The sequence below is a fragment of the Mesoplodon densirostris genome, chromosome 8, assembly GCF_025265405.1.
Source record: "Mesoplodon densirostris isolate mMesDen1 chromosome 8, mMesDen1 primary haplotype, whole genome shotgun sequence".
NCBI classification, from domain to species: Eukaryota; Metazoa; Chordata; class Mammalia; order Artiodactyla; family Ziphiidae; genus Mesoplodon; species Mesoplodon densirostris.
In genome coordinates this window covers 3,583,445-3,596,640 of record NC_082668.1, presented here as the reverse complement: position 1 = coordinate 3,596,640, position 13,196 = coordinate 3,583,445, and the positions used below count along the sequence as shown (strand labels likewise).

At 49.7% G+C, this 13,196-nt stretch overlaps 1 long non-coding RNA gene across 1 annotated transcript; it reads left to right on the top strand.

Annotated features, from left to right (window-relative positions):
- The first annotated feature begins 10,598 nt into the window (after positions 1-10,598).
- LOC132495445 (uncharacterized) lies at positions 10,599-12,129 on the top strand. The gene is made up of 3 exons (XR_009533242.1): positions 10,599-10,658; positions 10,940-11,262; positions 11,722-12,129. It is a non-coding gene; the product is annotated as an uncharacterized LOC132495445 (long non-coding RNA).
- The last annotated feature ends 1,067 nt before the right edge of the window (positions 12,130-13,196 follow it).

Here is a 13,196-nt window from a genome sequence, read left to right as displayed (position 1 = left end):
AAGACCGAGAAGGGGCAGAAATCAAGACCTGCCTTCCCAGCAGCAGCATGGCCAGACCTGATGCCAACAAGCCTGGAGGCGTCGTTGCTTCATTCACTCGTTCATTCACTCTTACAAGCAAGCTGTTCCTCAGGGCTTGCCTGTGCCAGGACCTGCCAGGGCTAGAGACACTAGACATAGACAAGGCGGTCCTCAGCACAGAGGAGGGGCTGGAAAAGTCTCAGGACATCCTCTTATCACCTTCTAATTCCCTCCAGGTAGCAGTAAAGAGATGCCTGGTGATCAGACCTATTGTTGGCTGCCACAGTCAAGATGCTGGAGCCCAGGAAAAACCCCAGAAGTGCTCCCCTCTCAAGAATTGTGCTGGCCAGGCTTGGACCTGTTGGGATGGGTGACACTTCTGTGCAGTGCTCAGGGATAAGGGCTCTTACAGCCACACCTTGGGCTCCCTGCCCAGCCCCTGGGGTCCCTGCATCGGGTTGCGGAAGCCCATCTCCCAGCAGCTGCAGGTGTGGCTGAGAAAGGTTCTCTCTCACCTGCACCTCTCTCTGTCCTTGATTAATGGGAGCCACCTTCCCAGAAGTGCCAGGAAGTTGTGCCCCTCCACCCCACTCCTGAGGGCAGCCCCAAAGCCAAAGACCAACAGAGGCAGGGGTGCAGAGTGATACAGGACAGGTTTGATGGTGAAAGCCCACGTGGCTGCACGTCCCTGAAACCACCGAGGCTTCCCTTCCTCCCCCGTCCCCTGCTTCCATCCTCCCGCCCTCACATGTGTCCCCTGGGCCTCCCCTTGATCAGTCATTTGCAGGAGAATCCATCTCAGTCTCTGTTTCCAGGGAGCCAGCCCTGAACCAGCTGTGAGCCAGAATGTCTGCATCAAGTCCCAGCTGCACCAAGCCACCTGGAGCCAGGTCTTGACCCTTGCCAAGTCTGTTTCCTCCTCTGTAAAGTAGGGATGGGGAATACTTGTCCCCATGGGTGTCGTACAGATTATGTGTGTGCATTACACACCCGAAGTTTGGGACAGCCCCTGCCCGAAGAAAGCCCTTGTGGGGCCCATTGTTGTCCACTCTGTGTCATGTAGGCGCCCTGCCCTGAGCCATGTCCATCCATTCACCTCCTAGAGACCATCACAGTCAAACCAGCTAGGTACCGATTTTTCATGTCCAGAATTTTCATTTGGAGGTGTCTTATCCAGTATCTGAGGTTGAAATTTCGTTTCCAGGGAGAAAGTTTGAAGAACGGATTAAGCCTACCCAAAAAATAAGCATATAAATGTGAGTGGTCTTTGCGGGCAACTTTGAGCAGGGCAGCGATTATAAACCTGGCTCCTCCCCAGAATCACCTGAGGACTTACTAAAAAGGCTAGCTCCCCTCGAGTGCCACCCGCCACCCCTAATTCAGTCATTTCTGGGACCTGCATCCTTGACAAGCCCCCAGGGTGGTAGGGTCATAAAAGCTTTCCTGGAGAAGATACCCGAACCGGGTCTGGAAGGATGTATAGGAGTTTTCTAAAGGGGGATGCAGTGCGGAGAAGGGCATCCCAGGCAGAGGGGACAGTGAGAGCAGACAGGGGCCCGGGGGCTGCATGGTGGGTGCACAGGTCTATGAGCATTTCCGCGCGGCAGGAACGTGAGAGCGGTAGCAGGTCCTGGGATGAGCTGGACCTGGAATAAGTGACTCATGGCTCCCAGGATGGCCGTGCTTCTGTACCGGCCACACTTGGAGGCTCTCACAGCCCCTGGGGATGCTCCCGTCCTGCCAGCTGTCCCTCATCCTTCTGTCATCTTCTGTCCCCACATCACCCAGGAGATAATGAATGAAGCCCTGCAGGGGGACCAGGCCTCACGAGTCGTCTCCATCAGGCCACTGGAACCTAACAGTGACTCCAAAGACCTCGGGGTGTCTTCTAGAAGCTTCCCTCCCTTCCCTCCCTCATCCTATTAGGAGCCTGAGGCACTGTGTCTGCCGGACAAAGGTGGAGGCTGCTTCCCTCAAGAAGGCAGGCCTCACATCCCAAGGCGGGCATGTCCTGCCCTCCCCAGACCCTCAGAAGGAGTGCAAAGAGCTGGCACCTTCTCCAGACACCACAGCTGCTGAGATCATTTGCAGGAGGGATCCTTGAGAGGAGGGTCCAGGCAGGTGCATCAGAACGATGCGTCGTTAATCCTTAAGTATTTACCAGGCATTTACTATCTGCCAGTGGCGGCTCGGAGCTGATGACATGGCCTCAGCCCCGGCAGAACTTAAAATATAATAAAACACAGGAATAGACCCAAAAAAGTGAGTCTGTAATTTGGATTATTTGTGTCATACATCTCTGTTTAAGTGAGTAATGTCAAAATGATTGGAATTGATCTGCATAACGGAATGCTATGGGCATGTAATGGTGTTATTTAAATAAAAATACTACAGCACCCGTAGGGGCGGAAGGGAAGGAAAGAGGAAGGAAGAGCAAAGAAGAACAGCCCTTATCCAGGGGGAGCCCTTCTGCGCCCCCACACCAGGGCTGCCCCTTGCCCTTGGCCAGAGAGGAGCCCAATGTGCCAGCAGAAAGAAGAACTTTCAAACTTCGAATCACTTTCAGCGTCAGCTGTTCTGCTGATTCGATTTCCTCCTCATCACAGTCTCCATGGTACAGAGAGCTTTCCTCCGGAAAAGCTCACAGCTCTTCTTTCATGGAATATCCATCCTCCTGACAACCCTGTTAGGAAATGCATCAGAAAGAGGTATGGAACCAAAACTGAACAAGGTGGATGGTGAAAACTTAACGTATGTTATTCCATTAACTCTTATGGAAAAGTGTGATGAAATGTACAGGTTTTTTTTTTTTTTTTTTTTTCCTTTTGCGGTATGCGGGCCTCTCACTGTTGTGGCCTCTCCCGTTGCGGAGCACAGGCTCCGGACGCGCAGGCCCAGCGGCCATGGCTCACGGGCCCAGCCGCTCCGCGGCATATGGGATCCTCCCAGACCGGGGCACGAACCCGTATCCCCTGCATCGGCAGGCGGACTCTTAACCACTGCGCCACCAGGGAGGCCCAAATGTACAGGTTTTTAAAAATCACTTTCACTATCCCAACCTGATAAAAGGAATTGACAGTGGCACGATAAGCTATCCCCTCTTGTGATTCTTCAAGCCACCTGAGGAGATCAGACGATTTCAGAGGCACCTTCTGAGGGGTGACAGAACTTGTGGCTCTTCAGGCTGGGAGCCCACCTTCACCTCACCCCAAGGGACAGAAAGACACCTTCCTGGACTCCGTCAGCCTGACTCCACCAAGAGTCTTCTTTACCATGCCCTCAGCTGCTTCAGGGCCCAGCTACAAAAAGGCATCACTAAGACTCTTTGCTACAGACTGACACTTCAAGAATTTTGTCTCAGAAGCCATGTGATTAGTTCCTTCTATAACTAATTTTCAAAAAATAATTACCTCTCTTGGTCTTTACCTTGTAACCCTTTATTCCTGCTGGTCTCGCCTTTTCTCTTATTTTAAATGCTTTCTATAAAAGGATATGTGTGTGCACACTAAGGGACCTCAATTGCTTTAGGAAAAACGTCAGGATATAAATGATCAATTATTATATTATTATATATTATACATAATAAGATATAATACAATATAACTTTATACTATATATTATACAATTATAAGTGTTAAATATATATTATTATATTAATTGATTTATTGTTTAATTAAATATAGTAAGTAGTTTCTCAGAAACCAGTTCTGTACAATCTTTACTGGGATGTTTCCTCTCTGGAACTGCTGGTCGAGGTATCCATAGCTTTCTGGAGACCTGAAGGATTTCAGGCCAAGGCCCAGCTGCTGCAGGCTGGCCATATCCTTCCTTCCCCACAGGTTCCATCTAGCACACCAGGGGGGTTAAGGAGATCACCCTCAGCTCTTCTCACCCAGGGGGTCCACACATCTGAGCCCAGGTTCCCAGGCTGGCTCCAGATATACCAGTTATATCTGCAGGATAGATAGATAGATGACAGATAGATAGACAGATAGATAGATAGGGACACACATAGACAAACATAAATACACATATATGCTTGTGCATCCGTATGAATGTCCACGTGCAGTACAAACCTCCCACGGACAAGTTTGGGGTTCCTAGATGCTGGCCTCCCTCTCTCTGGCACCACCCCTCTCCAGAATGCTCTCCCACAGCCCGGTTCTACAGTTCCATGTGGTTAAGGCAAGGTGGGAACCAGGGGACCAAAGGAGACCATCCCACTGCCTTGCAGGGGCGCCAGCCCCATGCGGCCAGAACTTCTAGGTCTTCAGAAGCTGGAGATCTCACTCTGTGTGACATCTGGATTTTTAAAGCTTGGGGCACATTTTCTTTGAAACAAAACACGGGCTTCAGGCCTCCGGTTGTGACCCCTGTCACAGAAGCGGGACGGCTGGGATCCTGAGACCTGAGGCGGGGTCTCAGCTCTGTCAGCAGTCCTCAGCATGGAGCCCCTTCTCAGCTCCTCACCAGCAATGCGGTGGGGCCGGGGGCGGGGCAGTGGTCTTCCAGTGCCCCTTTAGCTCCACGCTGCTGGGTCTTCCACTCCTTCTACCTCCCCCCAAAAATTCTTTTCTGACAAATTTTATAACTGCCTCTCAGTGTAACTTATTTGAGCAACAACTAAAGTATAAATGTGTCTATTCAAACAGGGCCTGGCCAGTGAAATTTTAACCAACTACCAGATTTCCAACTGTTTTCCATTGACCCATATATTAAAATAGTAGAAGCCTTTGGTCTCATGAGGTTTCTGGACAAACCTGAATCCAGCAGCAATGACGCCCCAGTTGTGGAATTTCACTAAGCAACAGGCCCCAAACAGAAAATGTCAGCACTTCTGAGGAATAATGCAGTGTTTCTGGTCCACTCTCCCCCACCTCTTTTCTTTATCCTGTTTCTGCTCTTTTATTTCTACCATTCCTTTTAAGTGTTCATGTGTGTTTTTATTATTATAACTTAAGGAGTACTTAATTCCCTAAAAGGACCCTTTTTGACTGACTACATGGCCTAAACTTATAGTGCTGGCCCTTTCTCTGGAGGAAGCCTCTGCTCTGTTGAAATGCCCACCTTGGAAGGGCAATGAACCCATGCTTCCTCACTGGGATCTGGGTGTTCAACGAGTGAACCATGGGGATATCAAGGCATTGCTTGATGGCCAGACAACTGGTCAACCCCAGTGGATAGCCAGCCCAGGAGGGAGAAAAGCCAATGTCAAGGTCCAGCCATGGGTCTGCAAGCCTGGAGAAGGATTCAGGCACCAGCATCACCCAAAGGGAGCCATAGAGGTATATCCAGGAGAAGCTGGTCTGCCACTGTACCCACTCTGTGCCACACAGAATGTAAACACCTGCTGAATGAATAGAAATTGAAAGATGCCCCTCTTTCACACAGTTTATTATGCCTCCTTGTAGTGTCACAGAGCAGAGTGGCCCCCTGGAGATCCAACAAGTGGCTGTGTCCCTTGCCTTCCTCTGTGAGACTCTGGAGAGAACTCACTGTCCAGGGATTTCGTCTGTAAAAGGGGGTGTGTTGGAAGTTTAGGGAGTACACTGGGTTGAATGGTGTTTCCCCCAAAAGATATGTCCATGTCCTGACCCCCCGGACCTCAGAATGTGACCTTATTTGGAAAAAGGCCTTTGCAGATGTTACTAAGGATTTTGAGAGGAAAAGGTCCTGGATTCCCTGCGTGGGCCCTAAATGCGATGATCAGTGCCCTTATAAGAGATTGACGAGAGACACAGGGAGAAGGAGGAGGAAAATGGAGGCAGAGACCAGAGTGATGTGGCCACAAACAAAGGAGCACCTGGAGCCACCAGGAGGTGGAAGTGAGGAAGTCTCCTCCCCTAGAGCCTCTGGAAGGAGCACAGCCCTGCTGACGCCTGGATTTCAGTCTTCTGGCCTCTAGAACTGCAAGAAAGTTCATTTCTGTTATTATAAAACCACCAAGTGTGTGATGATTTGTCACAGCAGCATCAGGAAACCAATAGGGAGAGCTGCTCTTGGAAGGGGTTTCATGGGCCCTCTTGTCCAGTTAGGGTGTGAGCCTGTTTGGGGAGTGGGAAGGTCAGCTGTAGAGACAGATGGGGGGGGGGGCTGGTCTCTAACCAACACACTGCTGACCTCCAGGTCACCCATACATAGGGACCTTCCACCAGCATCCCGAAGCCCAAAATTTAAATATGTGCCTGCATGAAAGTCAAAAACCAAGGAAAATCAACAAATGTAGAAAAAAAGGAAACAATAAAGAGAGCAGAATTAATCTTTAGAGAAACCATATTTGAAACCTCTGAGAAATAAGATGAAATAATGTATTCTTAAAATGAGACTTTTAAAAATGAGACAGAGAGACAATGGTACCCTACAGGCAGTTCCCTCCCAGAGGGAAAAAGATGGGCTGCCCGGCCCAGTGACCCTCCCAAATTTACTGGTCAGGAGAGTCACTGCAGCAAAGAGAGGAGGACGCTGGGAAGCAGGAGGCCACAGTGGCCCGTCCTTCAGAGCAGAAGGTGCTGCCCCCGTAGTGGTCTCTGAAACTGCCCGTCAGTTGACGGAGCTACGAGATTGATCCTTTGTGGATCTTCTCCCATAATCTCTGTTTCTTGTCTTTTGCACTATTTTCCAGTGCAATATTTCCTATATTTTTAATCTTGCAGCACTCTCTTGCTGTGACTGTTCTATTCTCATAGCCTTGTGCTCCTGTTTCATGGATGCATTATCTGTTTTGTAAAAAATTCATTGAAAACATTAATGAATCTGAGTTTGGGTTTGAGTTTTTGTTTTATTTCTTTTTACTTGTTTTGTTCTCACTGTTGTGTTTTGTGTTTTTTCTTTGATTGTGTCAATTGCATCATCTGCAAAGCAGAGGAAGATGGAGTTATAAGGTACTGAGACTTGTTGGCAGTAAAGCCTGTGATGACGAACTCAAGGGATGCAGAAGCATTTCCATCTTGCCTCCAGATGCCAAGCCCACCCATCTGTGAAGCTGGGGCTTCTCTCTGCTCCTCCAGCAGGTCACATGGCCGGAGATGCCCACTGGACTAGGCACTGGTCTATGTGGTGGGTGCTCTGGACACCTGCTCACACCACTTACTCATGCCCTCTGGTCCCACTCAGGCTCCATCCCAGCTGTACCATCTCCACGTTAAAAAGGACCACCCTCGATACACCCAGCTTCATGACTCATAAACAGATATGAGTGGGACCACTGACCCTGTGTTCTTCAAATCTTCAAGGGCAGCACTGATCATGCCAACCTACACGCCTTCCACAATGTGATACTAATTTTTCTTGTTTTGTTTTGTCTTTTTTTTAACATCACAAAACAACCATTTTATTTGCTCATAATTCTGTGGTCAGGAATTTAGGCTGGACTCAGATGGACAGTTCCTCTGCTGGTCTCACATGAATGTGACACTGTTTTTGATTCACACTCTTGGCTGAAGTGGAGGAAAGGGTAGCTGCTGAGGTTTCTACTTGGTCTTCTCTTTTCTCTACACTCCGAGGACCCAGCACATTGCTTATACCACCACCAAATAGATGGGTCTCAATGACATGTTGGGGGATGAATGTAGTATTGAATGCAAGGCAGTCATAACCAGCCATTTCCTTTGTCTTCATGTGTACGGTTGCCTCCCTATTTTCAACAGACTGGATCATCACACTAGTCAGGGCATGACCTCACTGAAACATTCTCCAAAGTCACCACCATTAAAATTGTTGGCATCTGGGCCACCACCTGTGCCAGGGACTATCCACAGCCCACATACAACTTGGGATGGGGTCTCCCTTGCCGGCCAGGTTGTCAGTGATCTAGTCCCAATTCTTGGACCCTCTGCAAAGCAGAAGCAAAGGCAGACAAGAGATTTATTGGGCATCACAGCTGTGAAAAACAGGAAGCGGGGGGGGACAGGAGGAAGCAGGAGCGCCTTCAGGTGGTGATGCAGGTCTGGCTCTTGTGAAAGGAGAAGGGGAAGGGAGCAAGACAGGGTAGGAGAAGCCCAAGACCACCACGCAGCTCCGAGGACATCTCATCCAGCCCATCAGGGAGCTCGGGGGCAGACGTCGTCTGGTATCCCACACTGGCCAGAAACAGTGAACTTTGTACCACCGCTGTTCATCACCAGCTGCAGGTGCCAGTGAAGCACAGAACATCAGCTTGAAGGTGGCACAGGGCCTGAAGACTCCCAGCCAGAGTTGTCGGCGAGCTGCCATCTTTCTGGGAGGGGGGTCAGAGTGGCACCCCTCTATGACTGCCGCGTCCGTCTCTGAATGCTCTTTTCTTCTGCATTTTTTATGAGTGTTTTTCTTTGTTCCTCTTCTTCACGTTGCCAGTTTTCCTTAAATTACTGACTTGTGTGTTCATTTATTGGAACGGGCGATAGTCGCTGTTTGGGAAAGGGGCTGGCAGCTGGCAGACCTCACAATGGGTGATCAAGTTGGGGCAAACACTCCCTCAGGACCTCGGGAACAGGGTCCGGAGGAGGGATCAGTAAATGTCACATGGCCAGGGCTTGGCTCTGGGGTACCCAGCAGAGGTCATGCCAACTTCAGTTCTCCCAAAACAACTCATTAAATTTCCTTAGAGCAGAACCCATGATCGATGGGTTGGTTGGTTGGTTGGTTGAATTTGCAGGGGGAGGTGGGCTGGTCTGGGAGGGGAGCAGGGTTAAATGCCAGGTATTCCAAGGAGGGGGGATTGGGGGTGCACTTCCATTTAACCCCCCTGTTTCAGGGCCGTTGTCTTCTCCATACGGGCACCCTGAGCCCCGGGCATCTCCAGGCTCCATGAGGCTGACACCCCCTCCTTGGCTTTGCCCCCCGCACCAGACACCTTCTTTCTCTCCACATTCCCCGTGTTGAGGCTCCTCCACCAGACACCTCCCCCCTTCTCCATCCCCCCCAAGTGTGTTGAAATCTCTCATCCTCTGAAGGCTCCCCTCCCATTCTCTTTTTCTTTGTGAGTTTATAACTTTTAGCCATCCCTTTACCATCGTTTAGTGGAGCTGTAGGCTGGAGACAAGACAAAGGCGTGTGGTCCTCCATCATCTCGACCTGGAAGCCTTGAACTAGCATGGTTATCATAGATCATTGCAGACCTTGTTCTGGAAATAGATGTCATACTATTTCTATTTCTACACCTGTGATGGTGAAGCTTTCAAACCTTTCTCTCTTCTCGCTGCTTCCTACCTCTTCCCTCTTGACCCTGAGCTCCCATCCTCACAATCAGCCGTCCTCCTTCTGATTTTAAGGCTGGACTGGGAGCCTCATGCACACAATTCCATGCACAGTCTCATCCAAAGAAAGGCCCCAGCTGCCAAGACATTCCTGGAAGCAGCAGTGACAGTCACCTCTGTGTCTCTCCAAACCACTCAGCAGAGAACAGTCACAGCTCCCACAAAACTCCCTGCAACAGTGGCTCAGGCTGGCCTAGGACAGACCCTGGCCACCCTAGGGTCTCCTGGACACAGTCTCTCCAGCAGGCTCCCTCTGCGCCACCGCCACCTCGGGGCTTGCCTCCGACTGGGTCATCACCCCTCACAGCTCAGCAGCTGGCCATCCACTGACCAAGCGGAGACCCCGAAGCCAGCATCATCCCGCTTATCGCTGAAAGGCAGCTTGGCTGGGGCACCTCGGGGACACCAGACATGGCAGAACAATTCTGACCCCTACAGCTCTCCAGCCAGAGGCGTCCAGTGAGGAGAAAATTGACCAGTGTCCAGAGGAGAGGGCTGTGCCAGTGGTGGAGGGGACAGTGTCCAGGAGAAGCCTCAATACGCACTTGGAGGCCGAGCCTGGGAGAACAGACCAAAGGGGCCAGGGACACCCATACTTGGCACTGTCCCCATCCTACATGTCCCTCCCCCACGGTCAGTCCAGGCAGAGACAAGATTCACACACATTAAAAGTTCAACACATTAGACTTTTTCATGCCAGCACTGAACGGGGTTTCGTCCTAATACTTTCCTAAGCTCCAAAATTTGCATTTAATTATATGCCTAATTATACAGCATACAATTCATTCCATCACAGGAAATGAGACTTCAGTGAACATTTGAGCAGCGCCATCAGATCCATAATGCATGCATTCGAGAGGAAAAGGGTTCATAAAGCCACTGCTGGCTTGGTTCTGGACCATCGGTTTCTTCACCCTCCGCACTGCCCCTACATTTCACACGCCAGCACCTGCTGCCGGGGCTTCCCTTTCTTCTCAGAGAGAAGTCTGTGTTGTTGCATGGGAGTGGCTGAGGCCCCCTCAGGGGAGAGGACTTCTCAGCCCCAGGAAACAGAGTGCCCTGCATTGGACACAGTAGCCACCCAGGATGGGGCGCTTCCGTTTGGGACTTCGGTGTCATTGCCAGGGGAACGTGATGTCTGTGTGGGGTGACCCACAGCTGGAAAGAGGTCAGGGGGCAGGGTGGGCAGATCCTGGCCGGGCCCTCCAGCACCTGCCCTTGCCCAGGCCTCAGCGCAGCTGATGGACTGAGCGCTGTGTGGATTAAATTCCTCGGAGAGGAAACACTGCATTTTTTCCCTGCATTGAGCAACACCCAGTTCGGATTCTCCAGCTAAGATTTCCGCACACGTTCATTTGGGCTGGGTTGTTACAATGTTGCAAAGGCAGCTGAAATGGAGCAAAGGTATTCAGGGGATGGGTAGAGGCTAGTGACCCTACCAAGAAAGCAAAATACAAATCACAGGGAGGCAAGCTTGGCCAGGACCCTGTTTCCTGCTGGGAGAGAGAAGGAGGGAGGGAAAACACTCTGTCAGGGTGTCAGCTTGACAATAAGATGAAACATGCAAGCAGCCTTGAGCAAACTTGGAAATCGATAGGGGTCGGATGTTTCCAACCAACGGTGGTGGTCGTTTTTATGTTCCTGCCATGACACACTTTTTAAATATTCATATTTTTTCCTAACAGGCTCTGTTGGTCCAGTCCTTTCAAGAAGCTGAGGCCGAGAAGAGATTAAATGTGTAGGAGTCACTGGGGGACCCTGTGGATGAGGACAAGGGGAGGGGGCAGCAGGAGGTGGGGCCCCCTGCAGGCTGGGATGCTGGTCTGACGCCTGTGAAAGGAGAAGAGGATGGAGGAGCCTCCAACTCCAGCTCAGTTCCAAGAAAGTTTCAACCAGACCACCGGGAAGTCTGAGAGCCAAAGTCTCCATCAGAGAGGGTCCCACCGCTGCAGGAACAGGCCTGGGTCAGGACCCCACGTGCTCAGCCACAGCACATGGTGTGACCTTGGTGAGTGAGACCCCCCTGCCCCCTTGGAGGGACCCGTCCCCCCATCACAATTGCCAGCACGTCACCTTCTCACCTCAGAGCACTTATCACTATCAGAAGGTATCCTCTTGATGTTGTAAGAGGGAACAACAAATCTGACTCCATGTTGGATCTCTTTCTTTTACTTTAACCTTTGTGCTCTGTTGCCTGTGCTGAGTCAGGCTGCCTCTGAACCTTTTGTAAAATATGTCGCCTAGAGCCTGAAATATGCAGGAGAGCCCATTCTCAAGGCTCTGATCTTTAAGAGTATAACACTTTTCCACTCCTATGGAGATAAAAAGGTGCAGAACAGAATATAACATTGGTTTTGTTGGAGGTTTACAGGAGCACCGTGACCTGACCTAGGGGAGCAGCTGGAAGAACAAAGGATTCCAGCACCAAGAAGTTGGCAAGGACCAACCACGCCCCCTCCCTTTTTAGTATAAAAGAAGCCTGAATTCTGACTGGGATAAGATGGTTCCTTGAGACGAGTCTGCTGTCTTCTGGGTCTGCTGGCCTTCCCGATAAAGTCACTACTCCGTGCCCCAGCAACTGGTCTCCCAAATGATTGGCCTGTCCTGTGGTGAGCAGATGTGGTGAGCAAAACAGCTTGGACTCAGTTGCAATGCATTTGTTTCTTTGTTCTTCTTTCTCCTCCACCAGACTATCAGCCCCCCACCCACCCACCCAGGGCAGGGAGTTCATCTGTTGTATCAACCTCTGGCCTCTTAACACGTGGCTAGACACTTAGTAGGCACTCACATATCTGTGGAAGGGAAGAATGCATGGAGGGAGACCTGGGCTTGAGAAATTACTGTACTGAAACTGGGATTTTGAAACTGTGGAAGATTAACTCATCAAATTAGAATAATAAATATTCAGATTTTTTTCTTGGTTGATATCACAAAAAATCATGTGTTTGTTCAAAAAATAAAATCCTCTCTGCACTCGTGATGCTTGTAGCCTTCGTAACCCATAGTGCTGGGGCCTCTCTCAAGTTTATTCCTTTCAGCAGAGCATTTGTGATACACAAAACTACATGTGGTTTTGTTTTCATCTCTCCGTTAGGCTTTCCAAATAAAAATATTCCTTCCTCAGGGAGGAGGAAAAAGAAATTTTATGGCAAGCCATGCAGGCTAATTTTTAACTAATAATGTAGAATTCATATAGATGAACACTTAATATCATTGCATATTAATTGCCTCAGTTATGAAGGAGTGTTCAGTCTCCACATAAAACCGTTTTACCTTATATTGTTTTATAAATAGAGCCTCTTCACACCAGAGCAAAGTATAAAGATAAACGTTTGGAGCAGAATAACTAGAAAAACCTGAAATCATTATAATCAGAAACAGCCTCTGAAAGTACTTAATTTCCCGACAGTGTTACATTATGGTTTTGTTGGGTTTCTTTCTTTCTTTTTTTTTTGGCCGTGCCATGCAGCGTTCGGGACCTTAGTTCCCCGACCAGGGATCGAACCTGTGCTCCCCCGGCATTGGGAACATGGATTCTTAACAACTAGACCACCAGGGAAGTCACGGTATTATGGGTTTTGCCAAGAGGCTTTATTTTTTCAAATAAGGAAGAAAAAAAATGCGAATGTGTGTGTTACTAATTCAATCAAAGTTCACTGACTTTAATGACACTGCAGTATATTAATTATTCCCGAGGTGACATAGAGTCCTCGAAATGCAAACGACATGGGAAAATCCAGATTACTGAGCCGAGGGAAGATTATGCTTTGGACGTAAATGATTTTATGTGTGTCACCAAACGGCAGTTCATGTGCCCGACGCATAGCGAGGCCAAACAGCACTGAAATGCTGGAGTCTGGAGCAGAGAAAGGGTTACTGCAGGGCGATGCAAGGAGACAGGAGGCTCATGCCCAAAAAACCCCCCAACTCCCCGAAGGTTTC